The sequence below is a fragment of the Falco biarmicus genome, chromosome 2 (assembly GCF_023638135.1).
Source record: "Falco biarmicus isolate bFalBia1 chromosome 2, bFalBia1.pri, whole genome shotgun sequence".
Lineage (NCBI taxonomy): Eukaryota > Metazoa > Chordata > Aves > Falconiformes > Falconidae > Falco > Falco biarmicus.
Window position 1 is genome coordinate 11,946,809 of NC_079289.1, and position 24,320 is coordinate 11,971,128.

General features: G+C 42.0%; 1 long non-coding RNA gene across 1 annotated transcript; it reads left to right on the plus strand.

Annotated features, from left to right (window-relative positions):
• Window positions 1–23,727, plus strand: LOC130145258 (uncharacterized). The gene is made up of 5 exons (XR_008820449.1): window positions 1–134; window positions 1,636–1,700; window positions 2,318–2,546; window positions 19,852–19,990; window positions 22,440–23,727. It is a non-coding gene; the product is annotated as an uncharacterized LOC130145258 (long non-coding RNA).
• Window positions 23,728–24,320: the final 593 nt, after the last annotated feature.

A 24,320-nucleotide genomic window follows, 5' to 3' on the forward strand; every position in this document is an offset into this window, starting at 1 on the left:
CTTCTCCAACGATTCTCCACGACCTGCCCCAGCGTGGGGCCCTTCCACAGGGTGCAGTCCTCAGACACGGGCTGCTCCAGGCTGGGGGGCAGAATTAACTATCCCAGGCAAAACCAGCACGGCATGCCAGCTATGTAAGAAATGGTGTCCAGAGTGTGATGAATGAAAGTGGATGTACTGGGTTTGCGTGGCGAGGCCGTGGAAGCGGGGGTGGGGGGCTGCAGGGATGGTTTGTATGAGGAGATGCCAGAAGCTCCCCCCGGCCGGCAGAGCCGCTGCCCCCCGGCTCCAGGCCGGGCCCGCCGCTGGCCGAGGCCGAGCCCCGCAGCCGCGGGGGCAGCGCCGCGGGGAGAAGGGGCTGAGAAGGGGAAAAACCCCCGCGGGGGGGAACAGCGGCGGCAGCGAGGGGGGCCGGGAGGGGCGAGCAGCAGCCCCGCAGCCCCCCGGGGCAGGGCCGGGCCGGGCCGGGCCGGAGGAGGCCGGGGGGGCTCCGGGCGCCGCAGCAGAGGCTCCCCGGCAGCCCGCGGGGAAGGGCAGGGCAGGGCAGGGCAGGGCAGCCCCCGGCGGGGCAGGCTGTGCCCCTCAGCCCACGGAGCCCGCGGGGGAGCAGCTCCCCCCCGCAGCCCGGGGCAGGGGGTGCCCGCGGGGGGCTGTGACCCGCGGGGGCCGCGCTGGAGCCGGCTCCGGGCAGGGCCCGTGGCCCCGCGGGGAGGAGCCCGGGCCGGGGCCGGGCTGCGGGCAGGGCCGGTGCCCCCGGGGGGGCTGGAGCCGGCTGGGCCTGAGGGGCTGCGCCCCGCGGGGGGCCGGGCTGCGGGCAGGGTCAGTAGCCCCACGGGCAGCCCCGGTTGCAGCGGCCCGTGCCTGACACAGGGGTGGTGGTAGAGGGTCTTGGTGGGCGTACGGTGAACACCCAAGTTTAACACACCACAGTGGAGGAGGGGCGAGGGGTAGGGAGAACTGTAGAAATTCACAAGCTTTTCATTTTCTACACAGGCCATTTGATTTGTGAAATGTCAGTGTCATAAACGAGCAGCCATTATTTCAGCTTTTTGTGTAAACACAATGAAATGGTGTTTTCCATTCACAGGGAAGTATTGCTACACTGTAATTAGAAATAAAACTTACTACATCCTGACATTTTTCTCCCTAATCTAATTCTTTGTGGACAGCAATGTTTGCTTTTGAATTGTCAGTTGCATAAAACTCTGTATCCCAAACCCCATAAATAAAGCATTCAGCAGAACAAAAGGATGCACTAACAACTGTTGTCTTTTTCTGGAGTACTTATCTTGAGTGGCATTTACTTTATAAATACTTTATAAAGACATCTCTTCTACACAGAAGTTCATCCTGTTCTTTATTTCACAAAGAAGTTTCCAGAATAATGAGCATATCCATCTTTTACAAGTGCTGGATATTTAGAATGAGGTAAATAATAATTCATATTCATTTAATGCTGAATATTATACTTAGCCCTGGACTTCTGAGAATCGAACGGAAAGTGATTCATGCATTACTGGTACCCATTTACAGTTACAGTCCTGTATGCAGCATAAAAAGAAATGACACTATTATCTTCAGATCTTTTTTCTTTTTACTAACCCTTTTCTTTATTCCTTCCCCTTCTTGTCTCAGCTTAAGGCCTGAAATAAACTTCTTGTCAGCACTGAAATAACAAAACATTTAACAGTTATGCAAAGGTGAGACTAGAAAGAGGGACTGAGGCAAGAAAGAGCTGCAGCTTGGTGGAAGCCACTGCTGCTTCCAGTAAGGTCTCTATCAGTTTGCATGAAAGGATTACATACAGTCTGGAAATAAAAAAAAAAATACATATCTATTTCGAAATCCACAAATTTACATCACCAATTCATGTGCTAATTAAGGAAAATTTTGGTGGAGAATGCTATAGATTAGCAAGGGGCAATCATGACTTTAAAATTTGAAGGGTGATAGCCTGGTGCACGTGTTCCAGTCCTGGTTTGTGGGTGGGCTACATGCCCCGTTATGTAGCCATTTGGACTGTATCTATACCAGTAAGCTTATTAGATGGTGGGTACAACCACTGTTCTGTGATTATCTTTATTAAATTTTAACAGAAACATGGTTCTGAGCTGAGCTTGCACTTCCTTAAGCACAGTTTGATCGTGGACCATTGCCAAGGAGGAGATTGGATGTGTCTGTCTCATTTTGGAAGGCGATGGACTTTAGCTATAAGGGCTGTATTCTATTAGTTCTGTAGTTTTTCTTACCTGGTGCTCAGAAAAAAAAGACCCTGCCCTGTTTTGGTTACTAGTATGGATTTTGTTTGCTGGTATAGATACATTGAAGAGCGGGTCAGCAAGCGGGTGGTTCCTGAAGGAGCAAAGAAGTTGCAGAATCTCCTTTGTCTGTAGCTGCAAGAAGAGCAGAGCATGGGCAAGGTGGAGAGAGGAAGGACATTCTTGCTGTACAGGATGCCTCTTTCCTATGTAAAAAAAATGTTGTGGATCATACCAGGAATTACAGGTTAACCATCTCTGGTGTAGCCAATGAACACAGAAATAGAGGTAAGAATCTCCCGAGTCCCAGTTCTCCCTGCCACTCCCAGTAAAAGTGTCCGTAATGTCTTTTTTTCAGTCATAGCTTGCTCCATAGCACCAGACTCGGTGAAAACCACTAGTGAAAACTGGATGTAGTTATTTTTACCTTGGCCTGTTCAGACAAAATGAGATGGTATGAAAATAAAAGTACTAGCTGCTGCCAGTTACCCGTTGCTGGCTCTGGCAGCACAGCAGTGGGAGGCTTTAAGGGAAGCATGGATGTGATTTCTGCTCAGTTCACCCAGGCTGGGTCAACTTCCCCTATGTACACCACAGCCCTATGATCAGTAGCAGTTCAATAGCATTTCACAAATAGCGTCTCGTGTAAATGTTACCCTGTTCAGCCCAACACTTTTTCTCTTAAGGGATAATCCAGGCCAAGGAAGCATCCCAAGGCTGTGTGAAGAAAGGCTATAACTTCTTGGGGAACAGAGTGGAGAAAAGCAAAGGAGCCAGGTCCATTTATGTATTCGTGTTCTAGGTATGCAGCAGTTTGTCACACCTTAGCCAGAAGTGAGATTTCACTAGTGAAAGGCAATTAATATAGGAGAGGAGAGGCAGAAGCAGAAGCAGAGGAGGAGACTAAACATTGCTGGGCTAAGAAATGATGCCGTACAAATCCTTCCTGGACAAATCCTCCCTTCACTGTATAATAAAGCTAGTTTAAGAATCTAGAGGGAAAGAGGAGAGGCTATCTCTACGCTTAGTCAGAGTACCCGGGCTTTAAATGCTATGTAGTCCTCCATTAAGATTTTAAAACTCTGTACAGAGGACACAGAAGGCTTTTCAGGGTGGGTTAATGCTCCTGTGTTAGCAGCACAGCGTATGACAACACAGCTCATGTAACAAAAGTGGCTGCCTCACCCTCCCTCGATATCACAAGTAACGCAGAGGACAGCAGCTCCTTTGGGACATCTCCATATAACATTAATCGAGCTCTAACCCCTGCGGCATTATTAGAGGTTGGAGCTCCAGGGTCAGACCAGGCAATTACTGCTTTGGGGGTTGCAGCCACACCCGTCTGAATTTGGGCTGCAGCAGGTAATGAACAGTGGGGTTGCAGTGGTTAGCCCAGGGATGCTAACCCTTACTGGTAACGAAAGACTGCACCCGGGCAATCATTAAAATATCTGGAGCGGAGATGGCACTAGACTGTACCAGGGAACTGAACTTGGGAAGCCCAGGTTTGTATCTGGTCTGCCAGAATGTACTCCTGCTTCTCCAAAGTACAGTCCACCTTTGCCATGTGTCATATTTAAAGCATAATTTCAGCAAGTTATCCAAGATGTTTTAATTACCGATCTTTTCAGTGTGCCTAGATTAAGTACCTTCTTAGACATGAAAAAGTGCTTCAAAAAGGCCTGTTTCTTTGATAAATAATCAGTTTTATGGTAGTTTTGGTAGACCAAATGGGTACAGAAGTTAAAGGCCTTGGTAAGGCTTAGTCCAAGGCTAAATGATATGAAGGTCTGAGTCAAGATTTGAGATCTGAGCTTGATTCATCTCATGGTAAACATTATTAAAACTTCGTAAAGGAAAAATAGTGAAAATATTGATGAAGTTTTAATTTTAACAGTATGATTTAATGACTTTCTCTTTTTTGTAAAAGAGAGGGGGTTTATGGAAACTTTCCACATTTGACTGTCATTTAGATATTCCTTTGTACGGAGCAGACAAAAGACAGTTTCACAGAGATGGTCTCAGGTTGTTAATGTTGCTGTCCTTTTTTCCTGAGGACAAAGCAATACAAATCTTCAAAGGGAGAAAGAAGCAGCAAGGATGGAAAATACAGTGTGAGGGAGCAGCAGGAGCAGCTGTGGGGCAAGGGTGGGAGAAGGCAGGTGAAGCAGAAGCCATGGGTGACAGCAAGGGACAGGGCAGTGCCCCCCCAGCCCCGACACAGCACCATCCCACAGCATCTGGCCAGAAGAGCAGAGCAGGGCCAGCAGGTCAGCAAAGCAAGTCAGCAGGTCAGGATGGGCAAAAACCAAGGGCAAGGGGGACCCAACGAGGCCACATCAAAGCTGTCCTTGAGCACAGGCAGCCAGACTCCAACAAGAACCTTGATGTTTTGGTATTCTTATTTGTACCTTTTTCATCGAATAATATATATGTTAATATGATTCAATTAGCTGCTCTGCACCCAGGCACATTAGTGCCTAGAGTTACTGTGCCCAGAATTACTGGATACGGCTTCTTGGCTGAAGGGAGGAAAAAAAAAAAAAGATAGAAAAAGGTAAGATACATATAAAAGATAGAAAAAAGGGAAGCGGGGGGGGACGACAAAAGGCAAAAGAAACTCCAGGTCAAATACCCAGAATTACTAAAGCTGGCAAAGGTAGGGATATCAGGGCTCCTTCTGGTCCCCCTGTCTGTCTGTGACATTACCATACATGTGAAAGCACACTCTTATTGCAATGCACTTTGAAGCTCCACCAGGGTATTATAGAAGCCATTCACCAGAGATGCCAAATTATACTTCTTTCTATCTGTGTCACTATATTAAAAACCTGAGCAAAAGGTTTCAAGTTAAACCACCTTTTCCTTATTTTATTCACCTTGTTACTCCTAGTTTCTTACACAACCAGCTGTCATGGTTTAACACCAACCAGCAACCAAGCACTACACAGATGCTTGCTCACTCCCCCCCACCCAGACAAATGGGGAGAAGGATTGGAAAGGAATATAAAACTCCAGGGCTGAGATAAAAAAACAATTTAATTAGTAAAGCAAAAGCCACACACACAAGCAAAACAAGGAATTCATTCACCACTTCCCATGGGCACGTGTTCAGCCATCCCCAGGACAGCAGGACTCCACCACATATAACAATTACTCAGGACCACCAAACATCCCCACCCTCCTTCTCCTTCCCCCAGTTTATATACTCAGCATGACATCATATTGTAGAGGAATGAAGCTGGGTTAATTATCATTGATAATATACAGCTGTGGGCTGGCTTCAGGGGCGGTGGGCTGGCTGATGTGGATAAGGTGCAGCTGTGGCTGGTTCTGTTAAGGGGTTGAGAGCCAATGAAGGGAGAGCAGCCGAGGAAGAGAGAGCATGTGTGTGCCCTAGTTGAGAAGAGACTAGGAGAAGGCAGCAGAGGGACTGGTGTGGAGAGTATGCTAGTATGTGGTGATAAAAAGACCTTGTTGCAACCTGATAGTTTGGAGAGTGCTGCGACACTTGGTGCCCCATGTGAGGCCCTTCAGATTATGAGACAGTGTAATGAGCGGTGACAGCAGTGATGGCTGTGCTGGGGGATGTTCAAAGTTTTGAACGGTGATGGCGATGCCTAGCATAGCGGGGATAACCTGTGATCCAGATCACGTTGAGGTAGGTGGGAAGAGCCTCGGGACCTGGATCAGACACCAGTAAAGGTGAGCCGTTGGGATCAAAGAGAAGGAAGCCTGACTACCGTGGAGTTAAGGGACTGAGGATAACGGGTGACAGTGGTGGAGTACATGGCCAGACGTGGCAACAGCCCGCAGCGGCAGTGGGTCCGGTCAGACAGCGGTGATGGATGTGCCAGGGGAAGGCACAGGAGCAGCACGGTGCCACGAGCAGCTCCTGCTGTTGCTACTGCTGCTCGGCCTGGTGGTATTCTTGCCAGTGTTTATGTGCTCATTGAAGGTGTCTCCACTCGTGGAAGAAATGAGTGACCACAAGGATGTTGAGAAGCTTGTTGGAACACGGACTAACGTATTAGTGCTGTATTCTAGATCTGCTGCTGTTGAAAGCTCATTCAGGTTACTGTCCAGTGTGACCCAAGAGGTGAAAGGACAAGGTACTATAAGTTCATCAGAACCCCACTCTGAAGAAAACAATATCCTAGATGTCAAGAAAGCAGATGAGAAGAAAGGTGATCAGACCCCAGAAACTGAAAAGCCAAAGATAAAATAGAGGAAGGGATATGTGTATGAGTTCAGGGACAAATTGTCTGGACTGTATGAGAACTTTACTTGTGAAAAAGTTGTGATGACTGCTAAATACATAAGGCATGAAATGTTAAGAAGAAAAAAAGAGTTCGGGGATGAATTGTCTAGACTGTATGAAAAGTTTATTTGTAAAAAGGTTATGATGATTGTTAAATGCCTAAGGTATGAAATGTTAAAAAGGAAAAGAAAAAAAAGGGGGGGAATCATAGAGGAATGCAGCTGGGTTAATTATCATTGATAATATACAGCTGTGGGCTGGCTTCAGGGGCGGTGGGTTGGCTGATGTGGATAAGGTGCAGCTGTGGCTGGTTCTGTTAAGGGGTTGGGCAGCCACTGAAGAGAGAGCAGCCGGGGAAGAGAGAGCATGTGTGCATGCACGCGCCCTGGGTGAGGAGAGACTAGAAGAAGGCAGCAGAGGGACTGGCATGGAGAGTATGTTGGTATGTGATGGTAAAAGACCTTGTTGCAGCCGGCTAGTTTGGAGAGTGCTGTGACATGGTATGGAATATCCCTTTGGCTAGTTTGGGTCAGCTGACCTGGCTGTGTCCCGTCCCAGTTTCCCGTGCCCCCCCCCAGCCCTCTGGCTGGCAGGGCCCGAGGAACTGAAAAGTCCTTGATTTAGTATAAACATCACCCAGCAACAACTAAAACCACCAGTGTCCTGTCAACCTTGTTCTCACATCAGAGCCAAAACACAGCACTGCACTAACTACTAAGAAGAGAATTAACTCTATCCCAGCTGAAACCAGGACACCAGCTTAGTCCACTCATTACTCAACCCACTATGTCTTCCTGTTCAAAATTATTGAATTTCTTTATTTTTTTACTTTGGACAATTTTTACAAATAGTTTTAGGCAACAGGCTGGATTGAATGCTCAAAGACATTTCTATATTGTATGGTATTATGATAGCACAGTCCATAGTATTAATCTTCACTGGAGAAGAAAGGAAGTTCCATTATATGCTGCTTAAATAGGAAAAAAGAACAGAAGCTGAAGAACTGAAATACAGAGGAAGAAAGCATCTTGCCTAAAGCTAAGCAGAAAATCTGTGACATTGTAAGGACTTGAATTCCACCCCCCTAACACACAGGCTAATACCACTCCTGCCCTACAAAGGCCTTTGGCAGCTGTATTTTTAATAGACCTCATGTAGATGAGATATTGTGAAAGATGTTCCTTTCCATCAACGCTGCAGATGAAAGTGGAGAATTTCCTACGGCAAAGCCATTTAGAGGCAGAGAATTAACAGTTATTTTTAAAATATCCCACTCCCTCAACAATTCATCACCACAACTACCAATTCATAAAAAAATTTTCCAGTTCAGTGAATAACCTGCTTGTGTACACTTACAGAAGTGGTCCCAGATGTATCAGTGTGCAGCTTCAGCGTGGTGTGTCACAGCTGGTGGTGGCAGCTGATGGGAACTCCCTAAGTGAACCCCCCCAACCAATGCCCCCAGTTCCTAACCAGCTCTTGCCTTCCATCTAGTGGCTACATCCACGCACCAAATATTTTATTCTGATTCTTTTTAAATTAATGTACTGAACAAGTTAAGTACCCTGTCTCCGGTAGAATGATGTAAGGCAACAGCCTTATTCTCAGAATTTCTAAATTACTTCCCCATGTATCAGTAAACCCAGTTGCTCAAATACTGTCGGTTCCTTCAAAAGTCTCCACAGGAACTTCAGAGTTAGGAGACTAAAAAAATAAATCTGAATGTGGAGTTCTTCTATTCCTTCCATGATTTTGAGCCCTGCAATGAAGCCGTGTTAAAAAATGTTTCACTGCCACTGTTAAAACTTTATAGTTTACTTTTCATCACAAAATGCAAGGTTAAAATCTTCTGTGGAAAACTGCAAAACCTAAGAGATTGAAAGTACAACAGTAAAATCCCAAAAGTGAGCCCAGACTCTTGACTTTACATCCTGCAACAACCGCAAAACCATAGAACAGCCCAGGCTGGAAGGGACTTCCAAAGATCATCTGGTCCAATCTTTCATGGGAAGGGGAGCCGGTGAGATTAGCTAGCACCCTGTCCGGTCACATCCTGAAAACCTCCAGTGAACAAGCAATTCCTTCTCTCCAGCTACCAGCTGAGCTTCCCCTGTTTTGCACAAGCCATCTCTGGAGGAGGCAGGGTCTGTAGCTACAGCATCTGACCAAAGAACCGCACTGGCTGAAGTCAGACTTGAGTGTGGATCACACTGCCAGAGCTGCGGGAAGGATGCCAAATGGCCCAGCCCAGCTCCTCGCTGCTCCCAAAAAGCAGCCGTGTGTTCACAGGGAAGGCTGCAGCTAGAAATGACAGCCAGCATCTAGGAGAAAGTGCTGTATGTGGGAAAGGGAGGGCAAAGCAGAGACGCTGCTAGGGGATAATGGGATCTGGGGAGGTGCCTGGGGTACCAGGGGGGTTGTTCTGGCTGCCTTGGTTCAGCTGGTTTCTCATCCATTTGGGATAACTACCCACCGAACATAACTTTTATTGGACATCTATAAATATTAATCACTCACCCTGATGAGGAGTGGAGCAGGCAGAATACAAAGCAGGGAGTTATCCCATGTGAGAATATGCTGACGCTGACATGTATAGCTAATCAATAGGCATTTCTAGATATTAAATAGGAAATATCTCCTTTGGGGTTTATTCCAATATAGGGCCTATCTATTTCTAAATTATACTCAGCATTTAAGCGTGGCTCAAAATTGATATAATCCGAGATAGTTTGTATTACCAGCATGTACTCCTATGAGCAGTAACAGTAAATGAAACAATGTCAGGCCACAGTCTTAGACACAAGCAAATGATTGTTTATACTGTTTAATTGTTAGGATATAACCTAGGGTATTTTAATGCTCAAAGTTTCCTAAACAACTCCCGGGTATAATTTAAAACTTGGCACAGGCCATGCACTATTCTCAATTAAACGGTTGCTCTATTTTGGAGGGAAAGAGTTTGAAAGTTTGCCCCAGTGCCAGGGAAGGCATTTAGCGTGATACTACAGGCATTACCTTTGGCTACATCCATGCTGCTGGGAAATAAAAGAGGCAGACTGGAAGTTTCAATAATGTCCCCCTACATACATAAGCTCTAGAGTTTGGTGAGCTTGTGTAAACAGCTTCTTTTCATCATCAGTTGCAGAAATCGGGTTCTTTTTTACGAGGCAAGCAGCTTGCAGAGTCCAAAACTGCTACCAGGTTTGGAGCAGTTGTGTGTAAAAACCCTCCTCTCTCCTGAGAATGCAAGGAAATTAAAAAAATTAAATATAGATTTAATTTCTTATTTGTCTTGCTAGTCTTTAAATAAAGGACAAGAATTCCCTGGCATTGTGTATTCTTCAGTAAGGAATAGTGTTCTGGATCTTTATAGAGCAGTAGTATAGGGAATCATTGCTTTTATAAAACCCACAGTTTAGTTCAATTTAATTAATTTAGTTCCAAAGAGATGTAAGTAATGAATGTGTCCAATATTTTTAACCAGTCCTGGTTAGGTTGCATACCTAATAAAGATCATGCATAAAGAAAATCATGCTTTTTGCCTAGAGAATTACAGGACTGACTAATGTATCGTATGTGTGTAAAGTATTAATATTGGATGATTATAAGTGAATGCACAAAAAGTTGGAAATGTAGAGTCCTCTAACTACTTGCCCTTTAGTGCACCAAGTATCTTGATTTAAAAGGTACTATCTGAAGTACAATCAGCCTGGAAAGAAAGTACTGGAAATTATATGCTAAAATTTCTAAAACTTCCTAAGTTACCTTGTTAAATTTAATTTCAAAACCAGCCTTTTTTTTTTTCATTTTGCAAATCTTACTTGATCTATTTCTGTTTTGAAAGTTAAATGGCAGCTTTGCAAATGGACAAAACTGACTCTTAGTTTCTTTTACAACCCTATTCTCTTTCACATCTAACAATCTAAAGGAGCTTCACCATAAGCAGTCCAATCCAAAGTCTGCCAAAATTAATGGAAACTTTTGTACAGCTTCATCAAGTTTAGTTTCAGGCCTTAAATAGTGACAGATCCAAAAGACTGATGTACTAATATGAACATATCACTTCATTATTGAAGTATGTTATACTTACTTGAGCCCAACAATTTTTACAAATAGCTTTATAAGTAAATATATGCAGAACTAATATTTTGAGCCAGTTAATTTAGCAATAATTTTCTTGCATTGCAACTAATAAGATCCCATTGGAATAAATATTATCATAGCCGATCCAAGGCAGAAGTGTAATCAAGCAAGTTTGGGAAAATAACATACTATCGTCATAAATGCCAACCAGATTTGTTTAATAAATGACACTCCAGGCAGAGTCCCCAGACAAAACATCCTTAAAGCCCCAAAATCGTTGAATTCAATTGCACTAATGAACAATGTATGTGCAAATCTCTAACCCCTGTAGTAGCAGAAGGCCAGAGCTAGGTCTCAGGAGATGTTGTTTAGGAAAACATTTTAAAGCATGTTAAGAATCACCATGGGTTGCTTTCTGTTTTCCACTGAAATCAGCAGTTCTTCTAGAAACTGAGCTCCTTGAGACACCGTGCGGCAGCGGTGGCCATGGTGTAACTGGTGCTGTGACTAAGAGAAGAGATTGAAGCATTACTGGCAGCAAAGCGCCAGCTGTCTCTTTATCTCTGCTAGTAGTTTTGTGTTGAGATTGATTGGAAAACAAAAAAGATCCTTGCAGATTTCAGCAATGATGGCCTTTAGTGTGATGTCTACACAAAGACAGCGTAGACCTATCAAGTTCATTTCCATATGTCAAGCCCATTGAGTTTATATCCAAACGATACAACTTGTTATGTGTTGAAGCCCGTCTAAATGGTACGTGATTTTCAAGTGATGATAATGGTTTTGTGTTAATGTGTACTGTAGTGTAAATACAGATAAGCAGCACTGTTTCCCCTGAGAAGGAGGAAATATATCGCTATCTTATACTTTATTAACCTTTCTAACTGCCTCTAAGCAATTAGCTCCAAATACTTTTAAACTCCTTTTATCTCTGTAAAGGTATTCCTTTGTCTTTGTCTTGGTTGCATATTTGCTCAATTCACATTACACTCTTGGGAAGCAGTGGTAAGTGGACACAGGAGACCATATTTTGGCATTAATAGTGAGATGCTCATAGGCCCATTGAGGGGATTTGGGGAAGTAGATACATTTTCATGTTTTTAGGTTCCACTTTGCATAAGTAAGAAGAAAAAAGAAAAAACCCCACACCGTTAGATGTTAAAGCTACAGATTAGCAGACTGAGAAGAAAGCAGAAATGTGGAAACATCTAAAAGCTGAGACTTGGTGGCATTTCAAGTAATCCGGAGTTTGGGTAATATAGTGAAATACATTCCTTATGGAAGCATGGTTTTCAGAACTGATTTTTATGTAAACTCAGCATCATTAACTGCTGTTTCTGCTCAGAACCTGAGCATCAGCTATTTTTTATATTCATATTTTCATATACATGAAACCAGAACTCTGTTCCTGAGCGCTGGCCCGACATCTTCACAGCCTGAGGTTAAACTCTGGAAATCAAGTTTAAGTGAGCTCAAGATTTCTACATAGACACCAAGTGTGTTATAAGCACGAGCCTGTGTAAGCAAGCCCTTGAGAAAGAAAAGCCATAAAACACCATTCTGATGTCTGATGTCTGCTGCAGAATACTGAATCCTCTGTAGAGCTGAACCAGGTGCCTTTCGTGTTCAGAATTTATCCATGAAAGACAGGACTTTGTCGCAAAATAGCTCTCATCTGCGCTGCTTGCAATGCTGTTGTGGCAAACACAGGGCTGGTAATCAGTGTGTGAAGAATTATGTACATGCCCTTCTGGTGCCTCTCTTATGCTTAAAAAAGCCTACTTCAGATGTACACGTTCTGCAAAGAACATCTACGTATAGGAACTGTACAGCTCTATGTCTCGAGCTGCTCCATCTCAAACTTAGGACAGTCAGACCAGCACGTATGGGTAGGCAAGTAACAGCACTAATTAGATGTATCCCTTCTAAATATTCTCTCCCATCATACAGAAAGATCCCTTTGCAACATCCATGCATATCCATCCAGGTCATTTTAAGCATTCCTGAAAAAACCCAAAACTTTCAGGCCTTGCCTTATCTTGGAATTAGTTTCCATTCAGCAGTGAGTTGTCAGGAATAGATATAAATACACCAGTATTTATAGCCAGTGTTGGGCTTGTCAGACTTGGTTGGTTTACCATTTAATAATCAATAAAAGTGTCTTTATCTATTCCAGTGCATTGCTGGCCACAAAATCTGGGGGCGCTTCTTAGCAGGAAAACAAAAGCCTAAATATTCCTAGACAGAGAGCGCATGCCTAAATATTGTTTAGATACAGCAGGACAGGATAGTAACAGGACATGTTTTAATAGAAGCCAATAGTGCTTCCAAAGCACATGTTTGGGTACCGTTCTGGAAGAACATTACTTGGAGGTTCCGATGGCATTTGCGTGAGTGACGTTTGGTTAAATAGACGTGTTTGCATTTATTTAAAGACAGAGATTTCTTTTGTGGTTACTAATTGCTTGTACTAATGCTCAATCATGGCTAGTCCAGTTTCTTCACTGATATCCTAATGGGTGAAATCCCTACAGGATGAAGCCATAACCAAACAAGAAAAGAGGACTGTTTGGTCTTAGCTGCTACGGCTGCTTGGTAATGTTCTGCTCCTTGAGGAGTTCATGGCTAAGGAACAGTGCTAATGAAATGCTGTAATGGCTCCCATTATAGGAGTTAAACTGTACAAATTAGAGCAAAATGGCAAATGTCCTGTGGAGGAAAACAGCTGCTAACAGTATTGCTCTGTGGTACCATTGGGTGACAGCGGTAGCGGGATTGCTAAGGGCCCTGTTCTGCTATCAGCTGGCCAGTGCGATTGCAGGGGTATCAGGAGCATCAAGGGAAGTTGATCCCAAAGCACTAATGTAATGCAGGTGGTGAACCCTAGCAAAACTGTTCCTGAGTCAATAAAAGATGTTTCTTTTTTTTCCCTGATTCTTTTTTTGTTTTTACAGACTAGAGGAGAGGGGACTCAGCATGACATCTGGGCTACCTGCAGTCATGGCACGGACTTAACCATTTAATGTCATTTGCAAACTCATTGAGCTTGGTTGTAAACTAGTGAGATTTCTTCCCCTGCCAACTCCTCCTGGGGTGTCGTCCTGCTTTGCTAAGTGGGAAGAGTCAAAGAAATTGAAAATCTCCATCTGAGACTGTATTTCTTTGATTAGCGTTTTACTGAATGCAGAGTACAGGAGGTAAATCAGCGTTGTCACCCCTGAAACACAAAACTCAAGGAACAGCAGGCCAGTGGGTAACACTCAGCAACAGCCTCCCAGCAATTCACAGGCGCTTGGAAGGCTGAGTCCTGCAACACTCTTGAGATATTTTGATAGTGGTTTTTTTACAGATAAAGAATGTCAGACCTTGGCAGGTCGTGTGGCTTGCTCCAGCTCCTACAGTAGTGTTTCGTTAAACTGTTGGGAAAGGAGAGGGAAAAAAATTGAGTTCTGGTGGGTTGGACAACACTTTTTAGGGTAATGTATTCTCTTCTTATTAAAAAAAATGCTTTATAAAACCAGCTACCAAGAAAATCTTATTCCATGTGAGATGGCTTGGAAGCATTGCACAACAATTTAAGGATCTTCAGCTAAAGGAATCTAAAAGGATCCTCAGCTTTTCTGAGGATCTGATCCCTAAAATCAAATAAATCAATGAAAGGAATTGACCACTTAAATCAATGAAATCAACAGAAATAGATAAAGCAACATTATCCACAGAAATATAACAACACCCCTTCAATTTCACGCTCAAGTGTGCTGAAAAAAAAAAAAGCCTGCTTTTTCATGAAGAAAACCTGGTTTTTTAAACAACAGCAAAAGATTACAGAATCGACCTTTAATTCAAAATATATCCTCCACAAACATGAAGATTGTGCATTTAGCATGCAGCGTGGCAAGAATTTTTCCTGACTCTGATTTCCAGAGATGTTTTATTCTGTGTTACTGCACATTTTTTTCTCAGATACAGTAATGTTTGGATGCCTATGCATGCCTTTCACATGCATAGGTGCGCTGGGCAAGAATTTATGCAGACTATTCCCTGTCTTCAAATTCTGCCTGCAAAGTGCTTCTGAGTGGCTTATATTTGGAATACTAAAACTATCAATCTAGTATTTATGGCTAGCAAGAAGTGCAAATTCATCTCATCACTGCACATTCATGTAGTACCTGTCACCCATCTGATCTTTAAACAGAGGTTTAGTTTATCCTAACTTTGTTCCTTTTGCATTGTCACTGGAACAGATCGTCTTTTAAACAAATAAAAAAATATTAATTTTTAAATTTAAAAAAATGGTTAAAGAGTAGTTTTCAATAGAAAGTATCGGCTCCTCAAATATACCTCTAAACATTTACACTCCCTCGTCAGTCTGCTCAGCTCTTCTGGAGTCACGTTAACTCCTTACGGTCACCTTCATTTCCCAGGCAGTGCTCTGGCCAGCCTAGCCCCGAGGGGAGTGCTGGCTGACCCCCACGCTACAGCACAGGGAGCCGAGGGACAGGGACGCCAGGAATGCCGTGAGGATGAATGGGGCTTGCTGCAGGAAGCATAGCACTCCCAGTGGCAAAGACTTCTTTCCACTGGGTGCTTTCCCAGTGTGCACACCCTTCCACTGGGAGAAGGTGTTCAGTCATGTAATTGCTAGGGTCAGTAGTTCTGTGATTTCAGTTAATTTACAGTTTTCACATCCTCAAATCCAAAGTCAGCTTCACTAAAAATAGTTGTCCTCAATTGACTGGGAAAAGCAACTGAGGGATGGAGCTTTGAGCAATCTGATCTAGTGAAAGGTGTCCCTGCTCATGGCAGGGGAGGTGGAACTACATGATCTTTAAAGGTCCCTTCCAACCCAAACCATTCTATGATCCTATGATTTAAGTCATGTTATACCTTCTATTTCAAAACAATATTTTCCTTCAGTTATCTTTAAAATTTGAGTTTGCAGACAGTATGTCCTGTGAGAGATTTTGTACGGTACGCAAGATGTATGTATATGTGTGTTTGCAAATGTGTGTGTACCTGGTTCCACTTTGATCTCTCCAATCTAAGGCCATCACAAGTGTTTCATGTGTCTCTCCACTGTGATGGAAGAAGTAGCTCCCATGCTGTCTTTCTTACAAATGTCTCCCCACTTGTCCCAGAAGGGAGCCTCTTCTGCCTTTCCAACCTGGTATGAAGAAAAGAACATCTTCAGGAACTGTAAGCATGGTAAATCTGGAGAAATATTTCCCTGGTGGGTCTATCACACACTTCCTAGAGATGGAAGATAAACCATCCAGTTCTACTCTCAACAGTGGGAACCATCATTCTGAATTAAATGGGTCAAATATATCCTGTGTTTATGACAGATTATGTTATTTAATGCTCAGTGAACTGGTCTTCCACCAACAGAAGGTCTGCAGTAGATAGGTCATGATAACCTGGGCTCTTGTCGCCGTACTGTGACTTAGCCTGGAGTTGAAGGGGGCACAGGGAACAAGTCAGAGAGTAGTGACAACAGAGGAGTCAGGCAGTGGCTGCTGCACTATTCAGTCCTCAGTATTACATTTGAAAACTCCTTCTAAGTTAGAAATAGTCCAAATACTGCTCAAAAGTCAGGTGAGAAGCTATTTAGACAAAAATTATTTTTAAAATGCAATCATCCAGACTCACATGGAATGGTAAGCAAGTTCTCATGTAGGTTTTGCAGTTTAGTTCCGTTTGGTTCTTGCCTCCTTTCTGCAAAGCAATGCATTTATTACCACACTGGCCACGCAATCCTTTGTCTCTCTGTGCCCAGGAAGAATGCAGTCTTCACTGACTATATTTTAATTTCTGTTTATTTGCACAAAATGTTTTCCCTCATGTGATAAGCCTCATTATTTTGCTGCACAGACCTAAATCTGAAACAATTTCAATGGAGTTTACCTGAGGACAGAGGAATAGTTTAGAATCACTAACTGTGTTTCTAAATATATCTCATAGTAGCCTAACAGGCTGTAAGAAATTCCGATATCTATAAGGAAAAAACGGACAAAAATAAAATCATGCTGACAAAAGCTGACAAGTGGCTAATACAGACGAATGATGGAAATCTGCCAATAATGTCAATATCGTTTTCTTCCCAGCTATTCTTGGGGACCATGCTCAAATTATTTCAATAATTGACCCCCTTCAGAAAAAAAAAATAATCTTTTTTTGCCTTCTATTTAATGACCGTATTTAGAATGGGATATGAAAAAATTATATTGACATAGGTTAGCCTGTAGCGTTTAATTAACACAGCTGAGAAGTCTGATGCCCAGAAGGCATAGCTCCTTTCGTGTGGCATAAGCTGGTAGAAGCCAAGAGGACAGCCCAAATGATGATGATGAATTCTGCATATATCGGAGAAGGGCTGCTGGAGACCTCCTGGAGTTAATCTGTAGGGTTAGCACATGCTCCTTGCCAGAATATATCACATGGCCCCACAGCTTTGTGGAGTAAAGCATCATGTTAGGATCAAAGTGAAAATAACCAGGCAGGGAGTATTTGTGAATTGGTCTTTTGTCTTCTACAGAGGACAAGGGAAGGGCCTCAGCCTGACAGATTGTACATCGTACATGGACATGCACACAAGAATCATCCACCCTCATCCTTCCTACTGCTTTGTTATCCCTGACTATAGTCCAAGTAAGCCAGTCAAGCCAATGGCTTGATCGCCAGCCCAAGAGAACAAATCTAAGAGTAGCCTTACATAAGGTTAATCATTCACACATGCAAACCCCCCCCCAAAATACCTAATATTCCTAAAATAGTTAGCATTTGTGTAATTATTCACTGTCTTATGTTGAAAATCCATCTATAACAATGACAAGCATAAATAACATATTCCTTCAGTAATAAACACTAATAGATTATTCTTATTAGGTATTCAAAAATTCTCAAAACAATGTAAATTTAAGTTTGAATCAGAGACTGCTGGGTTATTTCAGACAACATTTTTGCTTATCTGAATATTTTTGGCACATTTTCTGTTTCAATACACTTGTCATTTAGAAGTACATTTTCCAGTAAATTGACAAATATTTGTATGTAATTTGGCATCATAAAAGCAAAAGCATCTATTTATAGTAACACAGGATCATCCAGTTGGAAGATGGTCCTGGGGTTCTCCTAACTTGTTCTTACAGACTTTGAGGGAAGGAAGTTTGCCAGCCCGGTATATTCCAGTGCTTTACCATCCTGAGCACTAGAATGTTCCTTACCTTCAGTCTGAATCTGCAATGCTCAAATGCAATTTTATTACTTCTTTTCATAGCAGCCATTCCCTTATTTTTAATACAAGTACACATATAGCATGTATTTATAGGTGTAAAGTACATACTATGTATGTGCTATATACTATATGCTGTATTTTATATATATACTATATAGTACATAATGGATACTATAGTACGTATATGTAGTATACATGGGCTATATACTATATTCTATATATATACTATATATGTGCTATATTCCATATTCCATATAATGTATACTATGTATGTGCTATATACTCTATGCTGTATTATATATATACTATATAGTACATAATGGATACTATAGTACATATATGTAGTATACATGGGCTATATACTATATGCTATATATACTATATATGGGCTATATTCTATATTACATATAATATATACTGTATAAGGCATAACATATGCTATCTGCTTTGTATCTATACCTATATTATCTTGCTATTTGCAACTGTCATGGAGTTAAACAGGTATGAGGCATCTAAGAGCAGCTGAAAATCCAAATAGCTGTTTGTGTTTTCAGGCATGTAACGATCCTTTAAAAGAGATTTTTAGAATTACGCTTCTGAACAAGTTAAGTCTGTTTGAACCTGGAATAGTTGTAGGTTATGCAGCAGTGAAACTCTGCATAGCGCAAAAAGTGAAGGAAATTTTGCTGCAGTTGCACTTTTTCACTTGGGCTAGGCTAGCTGAGCCTACTGCTGCTGCTTCAGCAGCACGTCAGCCGGGAGTGGACAGCCACAAGCAGATACCAGTACTTTGGCAGTGCCCAACGAGGGGACATTTCTCACTCAGAGACTGGATTTTGGCAGGTTATTTGAAGCCTTGCGGTACTGGGGCCAGGCAAACAACAAAGAGCATTCCTAAGTTAAGTTGACACTATCCATCGGAATTTTAAGAACTGAAGTATTTCAGTACAGTGGCAAGGTTTTATTCTTTAAATCTTTTTTCTTTAAAATTGTTAGCCTTCAAATTTTCCTAATTACCCTGGCAAACAGTCCGGGTTTTATGTTTCCTTTTCTGTTAAAAATCTCCTGATACTAGTTCTGAATCAGGATTATCTTGCACATTTGTGGGGAAAGGAATTGCCCATCTGATTAACTGTGGAATTGGCATTAGGAAAGGAAGTAGATGAAGTAATATTTTTCTGTGTGAATTTGCCTGGACCAGACAAAATTACTGGACTAGGTAATCAATAGAAGACAAATACAACAAAAAAAGCTGCAATATTTCCAGATGAAAATGTGAAGTTAGAACTAAGATTGATAATAATGAGACTCATCTGACATACAGTGACTGTGTCTTTTTAATTATAACAGTTGTCTCTCCCTCATTTATTGTCCTAACAAAACTGTTGAAGAAACTTCATTTTAAGGCTGGAACCATCACAGTTCAAAATACCAATTTCAATCTTAATGGCAATTTTAAAATCAGTTTTCGTTAGACTATAGTGGGACCTGAATCTCACAGGATCAATAACCATTTCCTGGGTTTCAGTAACCAGTGTCTGGAATAACAAAAGGTAGAGGAAGCAGATAGATACTGATGTGATTTGAGGAACGGAGCTTTGGAATTCCCATGAAACATGTATTTGGGTGTCAGAGTGGCCACACTGGGTACACACCCCCAACTAGTGTTTTCAACACTTTGTACTTGTATGTCATCTTACACAAGACCAGACTTTCAAAATACCTTAGCTTCCATTGAGGCCCCAAGTACATGGTCAGATATTTTTGGGTGCATTTCAAGTGCCGAGATTTTTTTGAAACCTGATTTTCATTACTTTCCTGGAGCTTGCAGCTTTCCATGATGTGGTTCTGATTATGAAGCTAATTCTGGTCTGCCAAAAACATTTGGAAAAATCTCAGCTAGCTCTTTACAAGGCAATACCCAAGTATGACCTGGGGAAAAGCTCACTCCCAGGATGGCTCCCAAAATACAGTATGGGTGAGAGACTACACCATTTTTTGCCTTGTTCCTCCAGGGCTGTTGCAGAAAGACCAAACACCTCCCAAGTGCCCTCATGCCGTGTTAGGCCTGGCAACATGTACCTGCAGTTTCACGCTATGAAGACAACACACCAGCAGGCTCAGAATCGGCTCATATTACAGACACCCCAAAATGTGAATATGTGGAAGAGTAACCTTATTGCGGGGCTGCAGGGGCACCAAACGGCATCCAGGGGAGACCCAAGGGCAAGGCAGTGTGGATGCAGATTGGCATCTTGCCTTCAGCTATATGGATTGGCCCAGGGGCCAAGGATCACACTCATTTAATTGTGTAAACGTGACCTCACCGTGCAGTCTGGATGGCAGTGAGACAGGGGCCTCAGGTCTGCAGCCCTCTTCACAGCCTGGGGACACATTTGAAGTGTACTCTAGTTAGTACCAAAATTTGACAAAAACCTGCAGGAGGAAGATGTATAATTGAATCATAAAGCACGATAAAACTGCTAAGTTAAGGTTGCATCTTCAGTTTTGGAGTTTTGTACAGTTTAACTACTTTTATTTTCAAACTTAGTCCTTGTTTAGGTGGTGAAGCTCTCTAGATCAATGAGAATTTTTTTAGTTATGTTTGGAGAGCAACAGCCTTACCCAGCTGTAAGCCCAGAAGTAGAGCTACGTAATATAAATAGCACATTTTTATAATTAGCATCCTTTATTTTTACTGATTTAATCTGTCATTTATGAATAAGTTTCAGCAGAAAGCTAGGTAGCAATCACCTCTCATCTTGCTTTCAGTGAAATTTAGAGTGTCAGATTCTGTGCCAATGCTACATTCATTCTACTGAGGTAACTGGACCTGTACTAATTTACACCAGCTGCTGCTTTGGTCCATTTGTAAAAGTACAGCAATTTTTTAGACACATCTTTGGTCAATGGTACGGCTCCTTTATGAGCTAGCCCAGCTAGTATTATTTCTTCCTTGTGGTTTCTTATTTTTAGATCAATACATTAAGTACCATTAAGTAGTCTTTAATTTTAGGCTTTTGTGCCCCATTATATTGCTTTTAAATCGTCAGCTAGATGATATAACAGGTAACGTGATGGACACATCCAGCACCAATTAAGACTTAAAAGCTAATAATGGTCTAAAAATATAGGTGATTGGAATTACCTGAGAACAATTTTATCAGAGCATCTTTAGACATATGTAGGTCTTTTATTCTAGCAGTAAACGATCTTATTCTATGGCTGTCTTGCTCTCCACCATTGCAGCTGGAGGTCCAGAGGATATTCCAGCTTTGAAAGTGGCAGACACCAGCAGAGGGATTCTTGCTCTCTAACTAAAGCTAGGACAAAGATTCCTTCTCAGCTGTGTTTGTTGCACATTGATTGGAGACACCTTATATCACTCCTGCAAGAAAAAAATTCTAGAACCTGGAGCGGGTGGAAAGGAGACTGATAGATGCACACTGAGACTTTCAATTTTTACACTGAGCAGACTACTAAAATTTAATTCCTAGCTGAAAATCCAGACAATGAGGATAGGACAAATACCTATGAAGGAAGCCAAATTTAACTGTGCTACAAAAACTTTATGCCAGTGTAAATTATCTCAGTTAAACAACTTCTGACTTACAATGACATAAGTGAGACCTAGATATTCTTGGAAATACATTATTTTTATTTGATGTTTGGTTTCCAAACATATATTTGTTGAATTGATCGGCATTTTTATTTCCTCCCCCCGCCCTCTCTTCTCCAACTTTTTAGCTCATGGAAAGGTGGGGAAAGAGAATATTTTTGGTTTGTTTTGTTGGTCAAAAGATTCAGTGGAATAAAGCTGACCAGGATTTTTTCATATTTTTTTCTGCTTTTTATCTTTTTCCTTTCTGTAACTTTATCTTCTCTGTACTTTCTGAGTTTCAGTTCCCTCTTGCCAAGCTGCTTTATTCTTTTTCAATTTAAAAAGTGCAAAAAATAAAACTGAAAACTGTTAAGATTTTTCTTTCTATTACATCTAATACCAGAAGTGGAGAAGAGGAGAGAGAAAATAGTATCCGAACTGCAAAAACTTCTAACATATTTTGTTTCTGAAAGTTGAAAGAAAAAGAGTTTGTTTCATTTTAAAGATCAATAGAAGTGTGAATGAGGAAAGATAAACAATCCTCAACTGGAGGAATCCAGCTGAGAAATTCATTTCCATAAGAAATTAGGCTGATAGACATTCTTTGCAGTATTTTTCTCCAACCAGAATAATTCCTGTAATTTCTCTTGCTCCTGTTACTCTGTACAGGACTTTGCATGAGCAGAGGATTGTCTCTATTTTGTTTAATCGGAGCTTTGCTATTTAATCTACCCAGAAATGATTCAAAGTGTTAGACATAAAAGCCCTGTAATAGCTGAATAAAAGATATGTAGTCTCCAAAACTTCCTAGCTGTAACTTAGGTGTTTCTCATGTCTCTGTCGCTATAAAGCAACTTCAAAAACTTTTCACCCCTATAAGCTGGAATTGGTAGATAATTAATACCTCCCACGCAGCAATAAGTGAGTGATAAATCAAAGTGTTTAGGCTATTTAGGCTATTCCCAAAAAGAAAATAAAAGCTTTTTTTTTTTTTTTCCCCAGAAAGAATCTACAGCAGATTTCTCTCTCTCTGTGTATGTATATGAAGAAGACTCTGATCTGACAAGAAAATTACATACTTGGCAAAGAAAGACTTAAAAATATAGGGCCTGACTGCCATGTGTAATGTTTTGAAAGGTCTGAAAGATGTAATTTTGTAAGACAGTGGGCCCTAGATCCTGCCTGTCTCTGAGAAAACAACCTAGCAAAGCCCTGGGATAAGAACTAGCACTTGCCATTATTCAGAATAACCCTCAGTTTGCCATGCTCTGTTGTAGTGGTCGCTCCCTGAGATAGCAGGGGTAGAGTCTGGATTTTGCTGTGCATTAGGCAGTGGTGTCTCTATTGCTGTCTTTACCACCCATTTACAGGTCACACAGAGAAACCGGGGAGGTAGAAAGTCTATTGGCATTTTATTCTAGAGCTGTTCTAGCAGCCAAGCTCAGAGCCTGCATCTGACTGATAGTTTAGGATTGCACCTTTCCGTACACTATTCAGTACTTCTAACTCCCCAAGAGAAGTTCTTTCAAACCCTAATTAAGTGACTAAACTGCACAAAACACCAGAGGTAGATTAAGAATCTTTATTCTATTTTGTACAGATGTTATGTAGTGTGTGGAGCAGTAAGCATCAGGATTTATCATGGTTTGTGAGGATGTTTGCAATGTGTTGTAAGAGCAGCTCTGCTTACTCACCAACAAGTAACTTGAGGGTCTTTATTTCTGCATGTGGCACAGGGAGATGAGAAAAAGCTGGGAAGTTGTGCTGAAGTGCTATCATTCCCCACTCCCATTCAGCTTTATGCTTCTCCATGGATAAGGCTGTGTGATTCCCTGGAGAATTACTGGGACACCTGCCAAACCAGAGTCAGAGAGAAAGCAAAATGCAGATGGACCAGTCCCCATCGCGGGTCTCAAAACAAACTGCCTCTTAGTACCTGAGTGTCCACACTGTGGTGCCTGGCATTATTTGCTTCAGAAAACAAGGTGGAAAAATCTATCTCCAAAAGATGACTTATCATTAGGAAGGGGTCTCTGTGAGCAGAATTAGTCCTGTCTGCAGCGGAGGAACCCACGTCCATGTAATGTGGATTGATGAAAAAGCTCCTGTCAAGAGTCCTTGCCTTTGCCTTGTCACAGGCAAACTCAGCTTGTCAGGTTTTGCTCTCCCAGTGTTGTTCAGCTTTAGCATTGGTGAAGCGGGCAGCGAGGAAAGAAAGGTGTTAATGACACTGCAGAAATCACAGTGAGCTCTGATCTAAAACCCTGTGTGCAGCTTCCCCCGCCCCAGGCCAAGGAGGATAAATTCAGCTGAAACAGGTGCTTTGACGGGTGATTATTTCAGTCAGAGGAAGAGAAAACCTGTTTTGGGAGGAAAGCTCAGAGCTGGGAATGCTTAGCTTCATAAAACAAGACTTGAGACACAGCTGGCTTAGAAGATCAACAGCGAGCAGAAGAAATACTTCAGGTAAAGAAACAACATGTAGCTATAACTGGTTATGAATAAGTTTTAGTCTTCAGATTGGAAGAATGTTTTTGAACTCTGACTGAGGTTGGAAGAAGCTTCAGAGGACTAATAAGGGAAGGGAAGGAAAACCATTACTGCTGGTAATAAAAAGGGTGATGTATGATCGCTTCCTGTACCATGAGAACCTGGAGCGACTGATCCAGAAAAGCCTTGCCCAGTTCCTGAACTTCTTTGTTTCTCTGCTGTATTAAAAAAAAAAACCTCTCCAAACTTCTTGATATATTTTCACAAATATCAAGAACGTACAGAACCATATGGGGTTCAAAAGACCTGAGCATGTAATGTGGAAAAAAGCTGTTTGGTTGGTTTTCAATATTGAATTTCTTTACCTATTAGAAAAGTAGCATCTAACCTAAA